Source organism: Bactrocera neohumeralis, chromosome 5, assembly GCF_024586455.1.
Source record: "Bactrocera neohumeralis isolate Rockhampton chromosome 5, APGP_CSIRO_Bneo_wtdbg2-racon-allhic-juicebox.fasta_v2, whole genome shotgun sequence".
Taxonomy (NCBI): domain Eukaryota; kingdom Metazoa; phylum Arthropoda; class Insecta; order Diptera; family Tephritidae; genus Bactrocera; species Bactrocera neohumeralis.
Window position 1 is genome coordinate 9,374,074 of NC_065922.1, and position 21,804 is coordinate 9,395,877.

Here is a 21,804-nt window from a genome sequence, read left to right on the forward strand (position 1 = left end):
AACAAAAACAACAAAAAACGAGAAAAATGTGTTTTGCACTTCTGTTTTGGCGATTATCAGATTGCACTGCCATTGTTTTGCCAAAGCGTGGGGGGGAAGGGGTTAGTAGAGGCGTCGAGTGGACAATGGCTTGTTGTGATATTGCTTGTTCGGCTGGCGAGTGCGATAAAATCGCGCTTAAAACGAAACTGCACAGATAAACAACCAACGAAAGTAGATTGAAGAACAAACAAAACTGGAGAAGAGTGAAAAATGAGAAAGAAAATAAAAATAAGAAAAGTGTGGCGCCAGCATATCCATTTCGCCATAAACAAATGCAGAAGTTGCATGCAGCGGCAGCGTTGCACAGCTGAGGCGGAGGCGGCGAGGGTAGAAATGAGAAGGAAGTAAGCGACGTCGTAAGCGAAGAGAACGGAGAGCGATGAAGTGATGGAGACGCTGCTGCTGCCGCAAAAAGTGCCAGCCAAAGCACTAAAATGCAGCTTCCCTTTACTTCGGTGGTTGTTGTTGTTTTAATGTTACAACTTCTGCTGCTTTTGCTGTTGTTTCTATTATTATGCTGTTGCTTTTTTGCACATTTTCTCGCCGTAAACACGTTGTTGGCGCAGCCATTCTCCAAATGCATAACAGCCAACTCGAAAGCAACAACAACTTTGGTGCATTTCTTTGCAGTTTTTACTTAAGCCCGAAATTATAATAACAATAAAAACAGGTTGTAAAAGGGAATCGAAAAGTAATGAGGTGAAAGCTATTCGGAAAGTCGTCGTCAAGTTGCCGCTTTGCATGCGCAAACAATTGAATATTCGTCGCAGATCATGGTTGATGGACGCCGAAGTGGCGGCAATGTCACCAACCAAAGCTTTCCGATTTTTTAAAAGAAAATTGTACTCGCATAGTATCAATTGTAGTATTGCTCATTGTTGTTGGGAACAAAGGCGATATATGAGTGTCGCTTGGAGACATTAATTAGACATCGAATTAGCATCTAATATACGAAATATATAGTCATGTCAAGGGAGTGAGAAAGAAGGAAAGTAAGAGAGAAAGGAGAAAATCCTCTTTCTTAATAGAGTCTTATATTATTTTTTATTATAAAGGTTTTTTTAAAGAAAGTTTGCTAGTATATTTATACCTTGAACAAAGTATACGAGTATTAAGTTTGTCCCGATGTTTCACCATGTATCACCAAAAAGGAACCACAGAGATTCTAAGTAGGTAGGTCTAACGACGCAACTAAACCTTTAGCAAACCCATTGTGATACCACCAATATTAACATCACTTCACTCCATTGGCTTCACTCTGAAACATCCCGGTTTTCTGATGAAGCTCATCAGTATGAAAAGTACCTGGATAACCTCCGAGATGTCATTAAGATCTCCACAACCGATAGTTGCGATTATTTTTTTATCTAGAGCCTTACTCTTGCATAGAAGATTTTTAGTAATTTCTTCCTACTATACCTCCTAATAGCTTCTAAAATAGTCATATAGCTTTCCTAGTATTCCTACAAGAGTTCCTATATCATTTCTTTTGAAATTTAAAAGATTGGCATGTGCGGGCTATTCAAGCCACGTTTGTTTGATCGTTGGTTAAGTCTGGAATTGATTCCGCTGAGACACAGCTATATTTATAGCATATTTGTCAAACATAAATATTCGCAAGTAGTATATAAATTTTCTCTTTTCAGGAGGTCAGAGACTATATGAAGTATATACATATGTATATATATAAATCATCAGCGTGATGAGCTGAGTCGATTTAGCCATGCTCTTATTTCTGAATTATAGTTTATAAGGTAGTCCCTCAGTTTTTAAAATATCGATTTGAAATCTTGCACTCGTCTTTTTCACCCAAAGAAGCTGTGTTAGTTGTATTGTTGGTTGATCTAAATTTTAGTTCAGATATAAAGTACTTGGTTTTGAAAAGTTCAATCTGTGCTGACTACGACTTAAACTTGACTTTGGAGCAATCTATAAATGAAGAAAGCACAGGGTGGTTTATATAGCTCATACATACAAGCAGGCTGAGCTGCTTCTCAAGCCTTCTAAGTGACTCCTTTCATACGTTTTAAGGTTAAGTTTCCAAAAACCCTTTACTTTCAAGCCTATAAGTTTATATACTGTACAGTTCTACCGTTCGTAAAGTTTTCTTATATTTAATTCCTACAGAAAGCTTTAAGAAGTTCAGTTCCTTCAAGGTGGGACCTTTTATTTCGAAGAATTGATTGAACATAAATTTTTTAACAGTTGGCAAAATATTATCATACTATTTAAAAATAAGATTTCGAATATATGGTAACCTCGCTCATAAAATTGTTGATTGTAAATTTTTTGGAACATTTTTAACATTATATTATGTAGTGTTACTGTAACTAACACATATTTGGATGACAATTTTAACACTGGCAACACTGAAAATTTTTTGCAATTTTAACCCCTCATGGAGTTCAAATTTTAAAGCAATTTGAACTCTATTTTTGAAGAAGAAATATTTTGAAAAAAATCATTGAAACAACTTGGAAAAGTGGCAACACTAAAAAAATTTCAATTGTAACCCCACTTGGAATTCTATTTGCAAAGAAATATGAACTTTTATTTTGGAAAAAAATTTAAAAGGTGGCAACACCAAAAAAATTGCAAAAGTCTCTCCTCTTGGAATTCAAGTTGTAAAGAAATATAAACTTTATTTTTGGAAAACTAAATTTGAAAAAGGAAATGAAAAGGAAACAACACTTAAAAAAAATTGCAATATTAACCCACCTTACGTAATAAATACAAAATTTTAAAGCATTTGCACTCTATTTTGAAAAAAACTCAAAAAAAAATTTAAAAAGGTGGCAACACTGAAACAAATTTGCAGTTTTAACCCCTCTTACAACACAAATTTTAAAAGGATTTTTGAACTCTATTTTTGAAAAGAATACTTTCCAAAAAAACTTGAAAAGGTGGCAACACTAAAAAGTCTACAACTGCAACCCTTCTTGGAATTCACGTTTTAGAGAAATATTAACTCTATTTAAAAAAAAAACTTTGAAAAAAATATTGAAAAGGTGGCAACACTAAATAAATTTTCAACTGTCCTCATGGAATTCAAGTTGTAAAGAAATATGAACTCTAGTTTTGAAAAACAGAACTTGGGAAAAAAATTGTTTATGTGGCAACTCTTAAAAAATGTGCATCCGCTCCACTCTTGGAATGCAAATTTTAAAGAAAAAATCTGTTTCAAAAGCAAAGTGGAAAGGTGGCAGAACTAAAAAAATCTCAACTTCAACATCTGTTGGAATTAAAACTTTAACGACACATAAAACTTATTTTTAATTCCATTTAAAAAAAATGCTAAAAAAACTTGGCGCTCCAACTTCTTTTTGAACTCAAATTTTAAAGAAATATGACACGTTTGTTTGAAAGAAAGAAATAAATTTAAATATCACGCTTGGCAATAAATTTAAAAGAAATATTAACCGTGTTTTTAAAGAAACTTCAAATAGGTGGCAACACTTAATACAATTTTAAACTGTAACTTCTACTGGCAATAAAATTTTAGAGAAATGAAATTGATCCTTAAACATTTTTGGACCATAAACTTCTATCATAACGCTTTTTTGACTAATATTTAATTTTTTTGGTTTTTTCAAACAGCTGACAATCTTAGAACTTCTCTTTTTAAAGCATATCAAATAATACATCGAATAAATTAAAAAAAAAAAAAATTAAATCGGCGAACACTTCACTTAATTAAATTACAGAAATTGCTCATTATATGTGGGCGTGATGAATTTCTGTTGCGTCACAGGTCACAGTCCAAAAATTATACAATATTATATTACAATCGATAAATATTACCTCTGTCGCTAAAGCGTTTCAGTTGAGAAATTTTAGTCTTTCCCTTTTTTTGCTTGAAAAAAGCGATTTTTCATATATGTAAAAGCTCCATAAAACTACCATATGGTGATGATGTTGAGAGTGACATTCCAAAAGTTAAATTCTTACAATAAAAATTTTGAAAAATACTGAAAAATATTTTAAATTAATAAACAATAAAAAACAAGAATTGTGAAGGAAAATAATATTCGAATAATAAAAATAGAGATTTTGTAGTAAGTTTCGGTTTACAAATATTTTAAATAAATACAAAAACCCAAAAAAAAAAAAATTATAAATATAAAAAATATTTTTTGGTAGTTTTCGATTTAATAATAACAAGCATAACATACATATATGTACATATGCCACATTTTATTTGCAGCAAAGCTCATCAAGTTAATGGGCGCAACTGTTGCCCTTTAATTCAATTTTTTTACCGCTATTTTCCAGCTTTTTTTCTATTTCGCATACGTGTCAGTTCATAAATTTTTAACGAGTCACTTTTTCAGGCGACGAACACAACTCGCAACCGGCTGCGTCAGCACGTCAGCGCGTCAGCACCGCCAATAGCCGTTGAGGCCGCCGCGCATAAATTTGGTGGCATTTTGTAAATAAATTCATTCGTTAGCGGCGCCGTTTTTGCTCGCTCGGTGTCAACGCTTACATTTCATAAAATGTTTACATTTCGCCGCGACTGTGCTCGCCACAAATTTGTTTTGTTTTAGCACACTTTGCTTTTTACCGTTATTTGCATTTTTTTCGCTAATATGGCGCATGTTTTCACTTGCAGTTGCTTATTTTGCGCGCCGCCACACCTCGCCTCGCCGCGCCAGGCGGTAATTAATGTTGCTCATACGTCATGGCGCACGCAGACGCGGATATTGAGCGGCGCATGTCAGCGCTAACGAATGGCCGCGCAAAATGCGCGAAACAACAGTAAATGAATAAATGAAATAAAATAATACACAGCACACATATTTGCATATTTTCATGTGTGTGTGTGTGTGAGCGTGTGTTTGTGTATTATATGCGCGCTGCCACAATGCTAACAACGACTGCCAACTATTTGCGGCATTTCATTGAGTTGACGTTTGACAATGCTGATGCATTTGCACGCTTTAAACTACACAAATTGCCGTTATCTGTGTGGCAGTGTAGCAGTGTGGTGGCTGCGGCAGCGGGTCATTGTTGACAGCGTGTGGCACTGATTGAATTGTCTGCTTTATTTACTACGCGGCATGTGGCATGTACTCGTTCGCTTTTTATGCGCAAAACAGCTTTTGTTGGATATATTGTTTTGTTGTTGTTGTTATTTTTGTTGTTTTGGTATTTTTTTTTTTGTCATATGTATATTTTTTTTATTTTTATAATTTTTTTGTATATTTATTTTATTCTTTCATTTCCGCTTTACTCTCCGCTTGCCACCGGTTTTTACAACTCCAGCTACTCTTAATACTCTCACTTCGATTTGAACTACAACTTTTATGTTTTTGTTTTTGCTGTTGCTTTTGATGTGTTGCATGTGTTTATGCAGTCTTCATGCGCACTAAATAAATTATTTACATAAAACATTTTATGCTTCGACACTCCTCGTTAATGGAAATATTATTTTAATGTCCTTTTAATTTCAGCGTTCGCTGGCAAAGCCATTTTTTTCACCGTTATTTACTTTCTGCTACCAGTGTGAGTTCATATTCAGCAAGCGTGCATATGCCGTTTATGTGTATGTGTTGTGTATGTGTTGTGTATGTGTATGTGTTGTTTATATGTGTGCGTGTATGTGTGTTGTACATTTATGCGCTCATGTCATTCATTATAATCCTAATTAAGCCCGTTATTTGGTGGTATAATTTCAGATTTAACTAAAAGTTTGCAGCTCGCCTGTTGTTGTTGTTTATCGTGTTGCCGCGCAACGTTTCATTTGCAACATTTATATTGTGAATTCATTTCCGCTTTATTTTTAGCTTTGCACACGGCAAATAAGCAGCTTGAAAGTTATGAAAAACGATAAAAACTTCATAATGCTTGGCATTCGTTTGCTTAAAATTGAGCGCATTTGCAACAAAAATTAAATTTCAGTTATGAAATATTGCTTACTTTGAAATTAATTTCAATAAGTACAGATTCACTTTTTCCATCAACCAACCAAATACCAAAGAAGGTGTAAAATTCATAGATCTTCTGATTTTGACTGGGTTTTATATACTACGCAGGATTTACTAGCAATACCTAAGTGTTATATAGTATATACTCTGTAAACGATGGTTGCCTTGGTCAAAAAGATTCCTACAGTCTCAGTGTAATTTCTCAATATTGATGGCGTTTTTGGGTGTTAGCTGTACATCATTCTTGGCAATCTCGTCGACTATCTTATTGCCCTAGATGCCTTTGTGGCCTGGCACTCAGTAAAAGTGAAGTTGCTTGCTTCTTGCTTGCAACACTTTCTACTGCTGTCCTGTTTCTCAAGACACTTCTGGCCGATAAGCGATATAAGGCTTAGCTTAGCTTAGCTTAAAATATATGCATTTTGCCTAACCCTGGACAGTATATCCCCGCTCCAACTCCATTGGCTTCCGATAGGTGGATTTCCTTACGCTCGTACACCATACTACTGCACGGTAGAGCAGAATTGGTTTTAGAATAGCTGTATAGCATCAGTGCATGAGAGAGGGAGAACTTCGGGTTGTGCCCAGCATCAAGCAAATTTGTTTTCTCCGGGTTCAACCCCAGACCCGCCTGCGATGCCCAATTCTGCACAGTATTGAGAGTGGTGGTCATAATTCTGCTAATGGTCTGTAGACTCCTACCCATTATTAAATTGTCAATGTCATCCGCATGTGCTACTATCTTAAGGACTTGAACGGCAAAGTTCTCTAAAAGTTTTTTTTAGCACCAATGTTCATAGAATCAGCAGGAACGAAGTTAAGCTTAAAGGTCTAAACTCTTTCAGGTAGGTTTCTTTACCTGTATGTTATATACTTGTATATTAGGCTATATCCTCTTATTAGATTTCATTAGTCATTTTCGGGTGAGGTTAACCTTTAAACGTTAATAAAGAAAAGGTTTAGAGAGAGTTTAGTTTTTAGGGAAGGAGATTACTACTTCTACCTATATCCGCGGATCCAAAATGAACTGTGGAGTGGAGGTGGGTATATTCTCCAATGATCTTGTCTTTTCTTGTATGATGCGTCTACCAAAGTCAGCCAGCGTCGTCCAATTGTTATCATAAAGTATAGAGAAGGCCTGTGGTGTTCTTTTGAATAAATACGAGAGAATACAGAAATCATTATACCGGATAGCCAGGGGGCATTGCTAAGTTTGACGACGCCACAGATCAATTCTTGTGTAGTCAACGATTGCAGGAAGGTTTTAAGCTCACTGGCAGGTCAACTGCACTTTTCCATAATTTCGGTTCCCAGTCACAGGAATATTCTTGGCAATGAAATGGCAAATGAGTTGGCAGAGCTGGGAGCCTCTTTAAATTAATACCATGCCTGCTGGGAGAGAACAAGTGAGAGGTTTAAATGCAGCAGCTGGAAATCAATAACAACCCGCAAAATAACAAAGTAAGTTTGCTTGGTGCAAGTATGACAGGAATAGTACTGTCTTTTGAAGAGCATAAAATATAAGTAAAGTCCTTATAAAAATAAAAAATTTTGAGGAACTTTACTTAAAAAAAAGAATAGAAACTTCAAATTTAATGGGAAATGTTTATTGTCATCCCGTAGACTATTCCTTGATATCTATTTTTTGAAGATTATATTTTTCAAATGTTGGCCGCAGCTACGTCTCAAATGGTCCGTTGAGTCTAATTTTCGAAGACTCGTTCGAGTATTTCGACTGGTAACTGGCGAATGACACGCTTGATGTTTTGCTTCAAGATCTAAGTCGAAGCCGGATCATCCGCACGGACTTTAGACTTTATATATCCCCACAGAAAAAAGTCTAACGTTGTGATATCACACGATATTGGTGGCCAACCGACTGGCCCATAACGTGAAATTATCTGCTCATCGAAGTGGTATCTCTATAAATCCATTGATTGATGCGATGTGTATGAGAAGTGGTGCTACCTTGTTGAAACCAAATGTCGCCAAGATCACGAGCTTCAATATCAGACATCAAATAGTCGGTTATTATGGCGCGATAATGGTCGCCTTTGACAATTACGTTATTATCGGTATCAGTTTTGAAGAAATGTGGATTAATAATGCCACCGGCCCGCAAACAACACCAAAGCGTTGTTTTTCTGGATGAAATGGGAGCTCTTGAATCTCTTCAGCTTGCTCTGCGTTTCAAATGCGGCAATTTTGCTTGTTTACATACCCATTGAGCCAGAAATAGGCCCCATCGCTGAACAAAATTTGGCTCGAAAACGTCGGATCTTCTTGGTATCAAAATCATTAATGGATTTCAATAAAGTTTTGGAAAGTTACTATGTGATTCGGAAATGTTAACGTAGGTAGACACTAAGAACTAATTTCGGCATACTTTTCTCGCACAGTGTAGCCAATACTCAAAGCAATAAATTTCAATTTCATTTAATTTTCCACAAAATAAATCCAATTTTTCAGATTAGCTTGCTTTATAGCAACTAAAGATTTGGAAGCTGAAACTCGAACGAGCATTTAAGAATACGATTACCGCCAACAGTTTTATTAAGAGGCCGCATGGCCGCATCGTGGGTAACACACGAGCGCGTAAAAAAGTTGAAAGTGCATTTTTGGATTTATGAATTGGCGGGTGGAGGGAGAGCTAAAGCGGCAGTTACTAAAGATTTTCTGCACACAACAAACTCAAATGCAACAGCAAGGCAGAGAGGGGGTAAGTAGCTTGCAGGGAGGCAATAAAGCTGCGCAGCTGCAGCGTGCGTCGGGTATTAACGGCGAATTATGAGCGCTTGCGGGCATTTTCGGTGCGATTGCGCGTATTCGCTGGAGTTATAACGGCAATAACGGCCATGGCGGCAGGTGAGCGAGCAGGCAGCGCGATTAATGCGTCTGTGTAGGTGCGTGAAAATGGGAAATTACAAGCAAAAGCGTGTATGATACAAGTATATGTGTGTACATATGTGTGTAGGTGTGTGTGTGTGTTTATGTTGCAGGTGTGGGTGTGTATGTGCAATGAAAGCGTGTTTTAATATCGGCAACAACTATTTTACGAGCGCATGTAAAAATGCGCCACTAAAGTGTGGCAACTACCTACTTAAAAATGTGAAATAGTGTGGCAGCACAAACAATAAAAAATTTAAGTGCGCGCAGAAATGAGCAGAGATGAAGAAACTGCCAGAAAATAATCGCTAGGTTAATGGCCAGCAGCAAATCCTTTAAATACTGGCAACAGTCGTAAAGAAAAATATGGCAACACAAAACTTAAAGCAAGCCGACAAAGAAGTGAGCTGAACAACAAGCGGAAAAACAGCAAAAAAGAAGAAAAAAGTAAAAGAAAAAAACAACAAAAAAGCTAAGGCAAATGAAAGTGAGTAAGGACTGCAGATATTTTGCGCACGTATGTATGTAAAAGCGTGGACTTGCTTGTCAATATTTTACGAGCGCGCTTATAGGTGTGTATATACATTTGTAAAATACGCTGTCTATGTATGTGTGCGTTGGAGAATTTGTGGAAAAACACAGTTTAATCCAAAGCGCAAGCAAAGAAGGTGGCGAGGACAAAGGTGCTGAGCAGCAAACGCTAGTTCAACCGTTATAATATCAGCGCCAACTGGACAGCGAGAACGCGCGAAAGTTACACGAGCGGAAGAGCGCAAGGGAAGGAGGGAAAAAGTGACACTTTGCTTAGGAATCTCGGCGAAAGTTCGAAGTGCCACGTGAGCGCACCGCTGCTCCCTCCTTTTTCCACCAGGCTAAGTAGCCGTCATGCCGTACTAGATTATATACATACCCACCCACGACCAACACCACCGCCGCATCCAAGATTATTTACGACCAGCGAAAATATTTAAATGATTTGCACATAAATTAATGTCGCGACGCCTGAGCGTGGGCACCCACCATCCGGTCTTCGCTGATTTTCACCTGCTTCTCCTATTCCTTCTATTTCTTCCTTCAACCCCTGGCGCCACACTCTCCCTCTCCGCTTCATAGCTCGCACGCCAATTCATTCGAACAAATTCAACTATTCGCCGCAAAGGCAGACATTCCGCAGTTATTTGCTTTGTCCATTTGGAGTTTGCTTTGCCAATCCGCGTTTCGATGCGAAAGCAAATTTACCATAAATTAAAATGGTTAAATAAAAAACAAATTGTGATTTTCGGTTCATTCGGCAAATATTTGCATTTCAAATATTTTGTGGAATTCGCGTTTGTCGGCATTTGGCGGCGCGAAATGAAGGCTTAAAGCGAGTTTTGATCAAATAAACGCGCTTACATGTAAATAGAAATGATTTTGTTGTTCTATTTTTTACTAGAAAAAATTTAAATCTGAATTTTTATAAATATTTTAGATTGCTTTAGAAAAATGAAAGCATTAAATTTCAACATTTTTAAAATAGATGTTTTGAAAGGATTCATATTTCGAAAGTTTCGAAAACTTATTTAAAGGTCTGGAAAATTATTATTGAGTTTATTTCTATTATATCCATAAAAACAAGTACAGAATATGAAAAAAGTTTAAGTTCACTTTTAATTTTAAAGTGATATTCGAATTTCATTATTTTTATAGATTGCTCATATCATCATTGGTTCCTAATGTCTTTATTATACAAAGAAGGCATCAGATGGAATTCAAAATCCGTTATATTGGAGAAGGCGTGGTTGTGAACCGAAACCGGATTGATTTCCCAAATGAAAAATGTCATATGAGCTCAAAGATTTTTGTCATTGATAGTTGATTAAAATTATTGTAAGCAATAGATGAATCGAAATTCACAAAAGATTTTTAGCCATAAGGCTAAAACCACATTCTATGAAAACTGCTTTTATGCTCTCTTAACTAATTGCTAAACCCAAATAATCGAGAGTTTTGTTCACATTCGGATGTAAAGTAAGTCCAAAACGAAAATATATATATATATATACCAAATTTTTGTGATCAGGGTGACGAGTAGAGTTGAATTCCGGATGTTTTCCGTCCGTCCAAAGTCCGTCCGTGCAAGCTGTAACTTGAGTAAAAATTGAGATATCATGATGAAGAGCTTGGTAGATTTCTTGAGCTAAGTTCGAAGATGGGCAAACTTGGCCCACTGATATTTTCTCTAAAACCATAAATAAAGATATTAAAGAAAATTTGGCACAAAGGATCACATTGGGGAAAGGGCATATTTGGACGTAATTTTCCAAACTCTGAAACAACCGTTACTATTTTTTGGCATCTTTAATTACAGTTCAAATCGGATAATTTCCAGGAATTTTCATATACCCATAATAACTACGCCCACCCATACAAAGGTTATGTTGAAAATCACTAAAAGTGTGTTAACCGACTAACAAAAAACGTCAGAAACACTAAATTTTACCGAAGAAATGGCAGAAGGAAGCTGCACCCAGGCTTTTTTAAAAATTGAAATTGGGCGTTGCGTCGCCCACTTATGGACCAAAAACCATATCTCAGGAACTACTACTAATCTAATTAATTTTACAGCAAAACAAAAAAATATGTAAATGACGGATAATGAAATCCCGATTATCACTTTATCATGCGAGAGTATAAAATGTTCGGTGACAACCGAACTTAGCCCTTCCTTACTTGTTAAAAATATAGCTTGGAGTCGACGCATTTTTTGTAATTCTGAGAACTTTGTTGTTGTAAATTTTATTAATGTTTTTATCGTGTGATTCCGGAGTTAAATTTGTCTAACACCCTAAGTACATATAAAATAATTAATTTTTGAAGCACAAATTATAATACTTATAAATAACTTGTGTCGAATTCTGTTGAATAAAGTAAAAATTACAAGCAACACAAATAATATTGCCTATCGGCCATCCATAACAGTAGGAATACTGTCAAATGTCTCAAAAAAAAAAACCAAAAAAAAATTACCTTTATTGATATTGGCATGAAAGATGGTACACCCTGCACCGCTGTGTCTAATATATAAATCTCGCTAAAACAAAATTTTTATAGCAAAATAAAATACCGAAAATGAAAACACATTTTTGTAAAATTTTCTCCTTCAAAATTCCAAAATATTTGTTTTAAACGAGAACCCTTGTGTACTAAAAACCCACAGAGAGCAATCAATGGCGCTGCGCCACTTATGAGCTTACACAGTTACATCTACATATACGTGTTTGTACGTGCATGTATTATATTTATTTATTTTATAATTTACACTTTGCAATTTGCTCTTTTTTTGTGGAGTGTCGAAAAATGTTTGTAATTGAATTTGAATTATGCAAAGGCCAATATGCCGCTCAGCACATACACACTTATGTATACTTGCATGTAGCTGGAATTTGGCGGAATTCACTGGCAGCGGCGTGTTTGTTGTGTTAAACAACTAACTGTAAATACCACACAACACTAAGCGCAGCGCAAATTTGCATGCGGGCGTACGCTTCCACAATATAAACTCACGCGTGTTAACACTTGATATTTGCACTGCACACACACATAGCTACATTCATACAAAATACAAACTCTACCATAGTGACGTCATTCAATTATGAAGCGAATTGCTCTAGCCAGATATTGGTTCGAATAATCGATCACTGATTATTGATGATATTCGTGGAAGTGGAATTTTCGTAGAAATCTCAATTGAAATCCATATTTTGATGAATAATGAGGCCTTGATGGCTGTTCGATTCACCTGAGTAGTATATTTTTCCAGGAAAGGCTGTGACTAACCGAATATTCGTTTATTCTTTCAACTGGGTATTAATATAAATTAGCTTCTGACAGTGATAAAATTCGAAGAATATGGTTAATATTACAATGCTAGCGCAAAGCTCCCCAATAAGCTGTACACTAGAGGTTTTTATACTCTCGCAACAAAGTTGCTAAGGAGAGTATTATAGTTTTTTGCAATAACGGTTGTTTGTAAGTCCTAAAACTAAAAGAGTCAGATATAGGCTTATATATACCAAAGTGATCAGGGTGACGAGTAGAGTTGAAATCCGGATGTCTGTCTGTCCGTCCGTCCGTCTGCCGTCCGTCCGTGCAAGCTGTAACTTGAGTAAAAATTGAGATATCATGATGAAAATTGAGATATTATGATGAAACTGGTACACGTATTTCTTGGCTCCATGAGAAGGTTAAATTCGAAGATATGCAAAATCGGCCCACTGCCACGCCTACAAAATGGCGAAAACCGAAACCTATAAAGTGTCATAACTAAGCCATAAATAAAGATATTAAAGTTAAATTTGGCACAAAGGATCGCATTAGGAAGGGGCATATTTGGACGTAATTTTTTTGGAAAAGTGGGCGTGGCCCGCCCCCTACTAAGTTTTTTGTACATATCTCGGAAACTCCTATAGCTATGTCAACCAAACTCTACAAAGTCGTTTCCCTCAGGCATTCTCATATACAGTTCAAAAATGGAAGAAATCGGATAATAACCACGCCCACCTCCCATACAAAGGTTATGTTGAAAATCACTAAATGTGCGTTAACCGACTAACAAAAAACGCCAGAAACACTAAATTTTACGGAAGAAATTGCAGAAGGAAGCTGCACCCAGGCTTTTTTAAAAATTGAAAATGGGCGTGGCCTCGCCCACTTATGGACCAAAAACCAATATTCAGAACTACTCTTTCAATGAAATTCGGTATATAATATTTTCTTAACACGCTGATGACATGTATGAAATATGGGTGAAATCGGTTCACAACCACGCCTTCTTCCAATATAACGCTCTTTTGAATTCCATCTGATGCCTTCTCTGTATAATATATATGTATGTACATTAGGAACCAATGATGATAGCGGAATAAAACTTTACACAAATACGGTATTTGAAAAATATGTAAATGACGGATAATGAAATCTTGATTATCACTTTTAGACATGCACGAGTATAAAACTGGCACCAAAATCGTGATATCACACCGTTGTCCTGTGGTGGTATGTAGTCTAAAGTTTATGCGGCAATTTCGCTTCGATTGAAACTATGGAGCAAAACATCACAGGTATCATTTGCCAGTTACCGGTAGAATTCACGAACAAATCATTGAACTTCAACGGATGGACGTCGCCACGAAAAGTGTTTTTCTTTAAACGCGAATTAGTCTGCTTGGATGTCGATTGGTGTCTTACCGGCTAATACTTCAACAGCGTCGTTCGATATGGTTCGCAAAGCACTTCTCACGCGTATTGTGAAAGCCTATGCACTGCGTTAATTGGTCTCTTATATGATTTTATGTCTAGCGCCTGCATCCATATTGAAGCCGCATACAGTATAACTGATCTCATTACCTTAGCTATTAAAAATTGTCGGCTGGAAGATTGCTCGTAGTGCACAGACTTATTCCAAGGAATGTTAAGCATCGCCAAAATGCGCATATACTACAAATGGATGTTTTTCTGCTCATGGATTTTGAGTTTTTTGGTGGTACCTAGAAAATCTAGACGTCTTTAGAATGACAAAAGTCTTTAAAAAGGATTTACTGTAGTCAGCTGAAATGCTTCATTACAAAAATAACCATGAGTGGATACTGCGACGGGTAAATGACCGCAAACTCTATAATTAATTAAAACAATAACCCCGTATTATTACTTTAGATGGACCATCACAATCACCAGACGCCAACAAAAGATTTCATTCGTCTTCTCCCACATAACTGGCGGCCGCTTTTTGTGGTATATACGAAAAATTTTGTTGTAAGTTGCCATCAAAGTGCTGCCAGAAGCAAGCAACTTCACTTCTACTGGGTGCCTGGTCACAAAGGCATCGAGGGCAATGAAATAGTGGCCGAGGTTGAAAAGAATGGTGTACGGCTAATAGCCGAAAACATGATCAACATTGGCAAACCCATGACGATCTGGACAGAAGCATGGCACAGAAAATCAAAACCTTATGGAATGAGGTACCTGAGTGCAAAACTGCAAAAATCATGTGTAAAACGGTAGATTTGGAAGTACACAGAAGTCCTATTGGCATTCGAAAGAAGAGACTATAGGAACATGAACGGAATACTAACTGGTCGCTGTCTGCTGGCGACAAACGCCCGCAGAATGTGGCTGACAGTTCGAGAAATGTCTAGAGCAAGGCACCAGGGAAACAATGGAGCAAGACTACGCTGTAAGCATCTGGGGTTTTCACGGCATGATACACTGGAAGAGATGTCGATAGTGAGACCACAGGGTCTGTTGAAATTTGCGTCAAGCGCAGGCAGCCTAAAGGATGACTATCCAATCCAATTATTAATAATATAATAATAAAAATTATATTTAAAAGTTATTTCTCTAATCAAAACAGGAATGCTATAAAAATTTTATTAAAATATATATTTTCAGGTTATTTATTTTTTTGCAAAAACAAATTTAAAGTTTATTTTACGCAATTTTTTGTTGCACAAAATAATATGTGGAAGTGAATACAAGTAGATTTTTGGCCAGAAGTGCAATTTTATTGATGTAGCATACTTTTGTGAGCTTAAAAAATCAAATCCATGCTATTAGAGCGGATTTCAGATTGAAATTTAGAAATGTATGTGCATGCATGTAACTGTATTTTTAATGTAGTTGTCTGAGCTTTGAGCGATTTTTGTGGATTATGCTTGAGCTCAATAAAATTTTCGAATATTTTAAAACGAATGTTTGTTGCAACTGAAATAGAAATCAAAAAGTACAGAAATCTACAAAATCCTCTAAATGAAAACTTGTAATAGAAATGAAAATCATTTTGTCAAAATAAAAGTTTTGAAAACAAAATTATCTTCTTTAAAAAATAATATTGATAATTCTATTATTAGCACTTTATTAAGTTAAAACATTTCACATTTTCCCCTTTGTTGCTTTAATTTGCCAGCGCGACCTCGCTCTGCCGCAGCGCGCGCCATAAACTATTTGCAACAAATTTCTAATTTTCCTTAACGCGCTAATGCCCTTCACTTCGGCGACAGCCAGCACAAAGCTGCAGCCGACAGCGACACGGACACGAATAATTTGTTAAACTAAATAAAAGCTTTAGCTGCACAATAAGACAGGCTAAGCAGCGCCGGCTTACGCTTACACGGACACAAGTCATCTTCGTGTCGCGCTTGTTGGCATTTTTTGTTGTTGTTTGTACTGAGTGAACTTGAGCGCTTTAGCAATTTCAGCGTCTGCTTTTCACTCGTTTTTCCACCTACACTGGGTTATTATTCAGTTAGCGATATTCCTTTTATGCAGAGACTTTCGCTTCTCAGACGCGAGTCATAACGAAATTTTTTCGCAAATTTTTGTTGTAAAAAAGTATCTACGTTTTTAAATAGCTTAAGTCGATTTTAGCTGTGTCAAGTATTACCTTTTCAAACCATATTCTTTTTAGTTTTTTTATTGCACTTCGAAATATCCGATGTCCAGAGATTTTAATATGAAACATAAAGTTGAGACTCGAAAAAGTTGGTTAAAATAACTCAAATGGCTCATTTGATTCGAAGCGAAGGTATAAGGTTAGGTTAGGTTAATCTGGTAGTCCAGTAACCCACACATATACCAGTTTGGCCCTTTGCGGTATCAGATGGAGTTCCTTTACTAGGACCATGAGGAATAGTCACCATTTAGGATGACTGCGCTTGACCTAAATTCTCTGCGGCCTCATTATCGATACCTCCTCCAGTGTATCATAACGTGGGGACCTCAGATGCTTAGAAATTAACAAAATTTTTATTAAAAAAATCGATAAAATATTAAATGTAGTCGAAAAATCTTACCTAAATAACGATTGTATCCAGTTCAGAGCATACTCCTTTTATGCTTAACAGAAAGCAAGTTAAGAACTTTAGGCCTCATCTAAACTTTAGGGAAAATTATATATGCTCAAATATCATGTAGTTACTGGGTCCGTCACTCGAAGTCCAATTAAAAAAGCCATAAATTCGGTTTGGAAAATTATTTTTATTTATTTTAAAGTACAAAATGTGTGAAAATAATCATAAACTCAGGACCAATTCACTTTTGCTCGATATGACCACCTTTTGCCTTAACTACGGCCTTGAGACGGTCAAAAAACGAATCACAAGATGCCCGAATGTGACTTGCCGGTATTTTGGCCCACTCACAGACAATGGCTTTCTTCAGCATCTCGAGACTGGTGTATTTTTTACTTCGGGCCTTGCTCTCCAAAATGGCCCAGAGAGAATAATCCATTGGATCCGCATCTGGTGAATTCGAGAGCCATTGTGTGGTCGTAATGAAGTTCGGAACGTTGTTTTTCAGCCATTCTTGGTTCACTCGCGCTTTGTGAGACGGTGCTGAGTCTTGTTGAAACGTCTATGGTTTGCGACCGAAATGTTTGTTTGCCCACGGCTCAAAGCAGCCTCCAAACACTTTCCCGATAATATGTCGCATTTACTTTGACGCCAGGCTCGATGAAAACAATTGGAGAGCGCCCATCTGCGGTGACAGCTGCCCAAACCATTATTTGTGGCGGGTGCTGCCTCCTGGTGGCCAACCGATGACTTAGATTCTCGTATGAACGATCGGTCAAGTAAACCCTATCGTTTTGAGAGTTTACGAATTGCTCAATTGGAAAAATTTTTTCGTCAGAAAACACAATGTTCGGAATTTTACCGCTTTCGGCCAAGCGAAGCAACTGCTTCGCTCTCTCAACTCTTACTTGTTGCTGCTTTGGAGTGAGATCATGGGCCTTTTGGAACTTGTAAGGCTTGACCTTGAGCTCATTTTTCAATGTGCGTCGGATGCTGCGGTCGGATATTTTCAGTTCTTTAGCCATTTGATTGGCACTTCGTCGTGGATTTCGCTCAAGTCGCTCCTTCATTTTCCGAACCATCTCACGTGACGTTGCAGTCTTTTGATGACCACCTCCATGGCGTTTTGCGATGCTACCAGTATCATTGTAACGAGTGATGGTGCGATAAACAAAAACTTTATTCACATTAAGGTGTTTGAGCTCACGAACAATTGCTGGCTGTGATTTTCTAGCTAAATATAAAGCAATCACACTATTATACTCCGAACTGTCATTCAGCAAATTTATAAACAGCTGATTTTAGTGCGACAGCTGCGCGAACGGTCTGAAGTTGGTTACACTTCGAGTGCTGGACCCTGTAGTTAGTCATTTCAGTTTGCGAACTTGGGAGCAAGCAGCTTGTATAGCTTCCATATGAACGTCTGTACGTAGACATTACTGTGGATATCAGATTATAATCTATAATTAGCGGTCACATGGTCATTAAGATAAAATAATTCAATCGGCGCTAAGTCGGAAATATACGTAGCATGACACATCAAATCGATGAACATTTCTTTTTTTGTTGCTTAATGAATATTGAATATACGCTGCTCCCACTAATGCCAATAGTTGTCTTAAACTGACACACATTACGATTTTGGCAGTTTGCGCTCAATCAATAGTTTCCGGAGAAACAACTGATTTTGCACGACGTTGATGCAATTCGACTTTATGTGATCTACAACATTGATGGGATTCACCGTAGGATCGATAAAAACTCGTCTTTGATGGAGCTTCATCAAAAAGAATTAAATTAAATTATTTAACGCACTGTTACTGAGTTAATCCACGTCGAAAGTTGTAAAAAATACTTGTGCAAAAATGTTCGCGCTTTAATTACATTTTTTGCTCGACTTGAATATTTTAAGTTACTGTTAACAACACAAATAGCACTTGTATGTCAAAACGTTCGCAGTATGTTCAGTAAAACATTAGAAATGTCAAACTTTACGATAATGTGAATTGCCAGAACAGCAACACTAGGGTTGCCAAATCCCGACAGGTCACTTAGCTTTTTGTTCAATGCTTTTCATAGTTTGTAATACTGCAACAAGTCTATCGTGTTCACTATAGTTTTTGTTGTGGAACGACCATATCGTTGGTTAAGCGTTCAAATAGATATACTTTTTTGATTTTCTGATAGAATTGCCGGTATAGTACATAAGAGTTTAGATTCAACTTTAGTAGTTTTTGGTATCACAACGTACCGGCCTTCAATAGTGGAAACAAGATCTCTCTCGCGGGAATCAGATTTAATATGTATATTATGTAATTTAATGTAAGTCAATTATAATCTAGAAACCTCAGACCGTTTTCATTTGAGGAGAAGTACTACTCTCCGTTTATCTGCACTTCAGAGTAATCCATTCATCTGCCTTTATTTTAACAAACAGATTCCACATAATCATACACAGAGATGATCAAGAAATCAAGAAGCCGAAGCCAATAAAGCAAAAAAGGTGTAAAAACGACTATTTAAAAAAAAAAACAAGAGAAAAAATAGGAAAAACCTGCGATGCGATGCCCTGGACAATGATCATTACCATTTTTTGTACAATTCAAATAAAAAGTTTTCCACACTAGCACTGGAGTAAGATCGATCTGTTTGTATGGCAGTTATATGTTAAAGTTTTCCGATATTGGCGGTTCTGACAAATGAGCTGCTTCTTTGGGAGAAAAGAGCGAACGCAAGAGTTCAAATCGATATATCAAAAGCTGAAGGACTAGTTCGCGTTTATACAGACGGATAGACAAATGGGTAAAGCTAAATCGTCTAAGCTCGGCAGGCTGTTTACTTGTATATAAACTTTATAGAGTCTCCGAGGTTTCTTCGAGATGCTTACAACATCCTCGTACACTTAATATACCCTGTCCAAGACATAAAAGAGTTATAATAGTTTATGAACCCACAATTATTTTCAATATGGCATTGCAAAGTACTACGAGGTGTGTTCAAAAAGTATCGTGAATTTTGTGTTTTTTCAAAAATTATTTATTTATTCATGAATATCTATTTTTTCCCCTTCAAAGTAATCCCCGTGAGATATTATACACTTTTGCCAACGGTTTTTCCAATCTTCGAAGCACTTCAAAAAATCATTTTTTTTTATCTTCTTCAGCTCCTCCTTCGATGCCGTCTTTATCTCGTCAAGAGAAGCGTAACGTCGTCCTTTCATGGGCCTCTTCAGTGTAGGGAACAAGAAAAAGTCACAGGGGGTCAGATCTGGGGAATACGGTGGCTGCGGCATCATTAGTGTGTTGTTTTTGGCCAAAAAGTCGCGGACAAGCAAACTGTCAGCAAACTGTCGCGATACTTTTTGAACACACCTCGTATTAAAGGTAAGCTCATGGCACCCAGCCGAGTTTCCCCTCAAAATTTATTAGCGAATCAAAAAAAGGTTCTGCCTGTAATTTTGGCAACGCTGAAAATTAGCCGAAAATTATGCAAACTCCATTTTTGGCAGTAACCGGCATACCAGCAACAACAAAACCAACAAACCTTAAAAAGGCAGCTCACATAAAATTTGCCTGTCCAGACACATAAACATTTGCATTTTATATGTGATTTCAGATGTGTGGTCATGTACGCATGCATGAGTGTGTGTGTGCGTGTGTGGAGGATACTCGCTTGTTCAAATGTTCACATGCCAAAGTGGCGGCCAGAAAAGTTACTGGCGGTTACATTGTTGTTGCAATGCGTTGCACGAGTGTACTCGCATGTAACTCAACTCAAGCATGACTTGTGGCTTTTGGATGCACATGCCCCCTGGTTTAGACTTACGAGTGTGTATGCGTGTGTCTGCTTGCTATAAGTTAACTAACATCATTTTTTGTATATTTCATTTGCCACATTTTGGCTGATTCTTTAATTCTGCAAGTATATGAATATTTCGAGCAGTTAATTTGAGAGTTTTGGATACCGAATCTGACTGTTGACTCATATTATGAGCATTGTTCTAACTTGGGAGTCATGACCCTTTTCACAGTTCAGATTCTAGTAGATGTATTGTACGTTGTTGTCAGAAAATCTTAAAACTTTTATTACGACGAAGAGTTAAGGGAACTAAGGTCCAGACTGATAATTACAAAATAAAAATGATAAACCTTCCACCAGTAAAATTTATAGAAGAGAAAGAGAGTCGAAACTGCCTCAAATTAAACCCAAAATAAATTGGAGGATTATAATTAACGAAGATATTTAAATTTTCTTTTACTTGTACTTGTACTAAATGTAGTACAGGACTCATCCTGAGTAAGTTCAAAGCATCAAATCCAAATTAAACGGAAGAAATATTTTTGATGTTATTGTTGTTGCTGTTTTAACGGTTTCTCAATCCCCGTTAGGATGGTAAGGGTTATCTGTGTTGTCGTCGACGTCATCTAACGGGAAGCCCAGGAAACATGCTTTTTCGACGGGGTCGGACCAAAGGGGAAAGGGTGTTAGATGAGTAGGGTTGGTAGGGCATGCAAAGAGGTGGTCAGTGTCATGCGGACATACAGGACATACATTGGGTATGTCAGGGTCTATTCTGGATAAGTAGGAGTTTAACCTGCTGCAATATCCAGAACGATGTTGCGCTACGGTCACTCGCGACAACTCGAGCTCTTCGTCTGCGATGGGTGGTGGTTTGCCTCCAAGAACGCCATTCACGGGAAGGTAGTCAGTGAAGGTGTTGATGGCCCCACTGTGAATGGCGGTCAGTACCTGTCGGAAGTCAGTTGCGTCCGAAGTCCGGTCGGTGTATTGTACCACATCGTCAAGGAAAGACCACTTTATGCTCCTAGGAGGCGGTCCCGTTCCAAGCAGGTGGCTGCAAGGGTGACTTTTACGAAAACATTCCAGCTGAAACTGCTTGGAGAGGAGTTCACTATGCTCCTTAACTGGGAGCATAAACGTCTCACTATGTGGGTGTTCGATGGGAGACATAAGAACAGGTCTGGAGTTTCCTCATCTGCGTACCACTGCATCCAGGCGACCATATTGGTGTTGCGTAGTTGAGAACCGGCCGGCCGATTGCCTTGTATGTTGACAACAACGTTTCTTTGAGCGGCTTGAGGATTTTGTTGCGGCTCTGTACT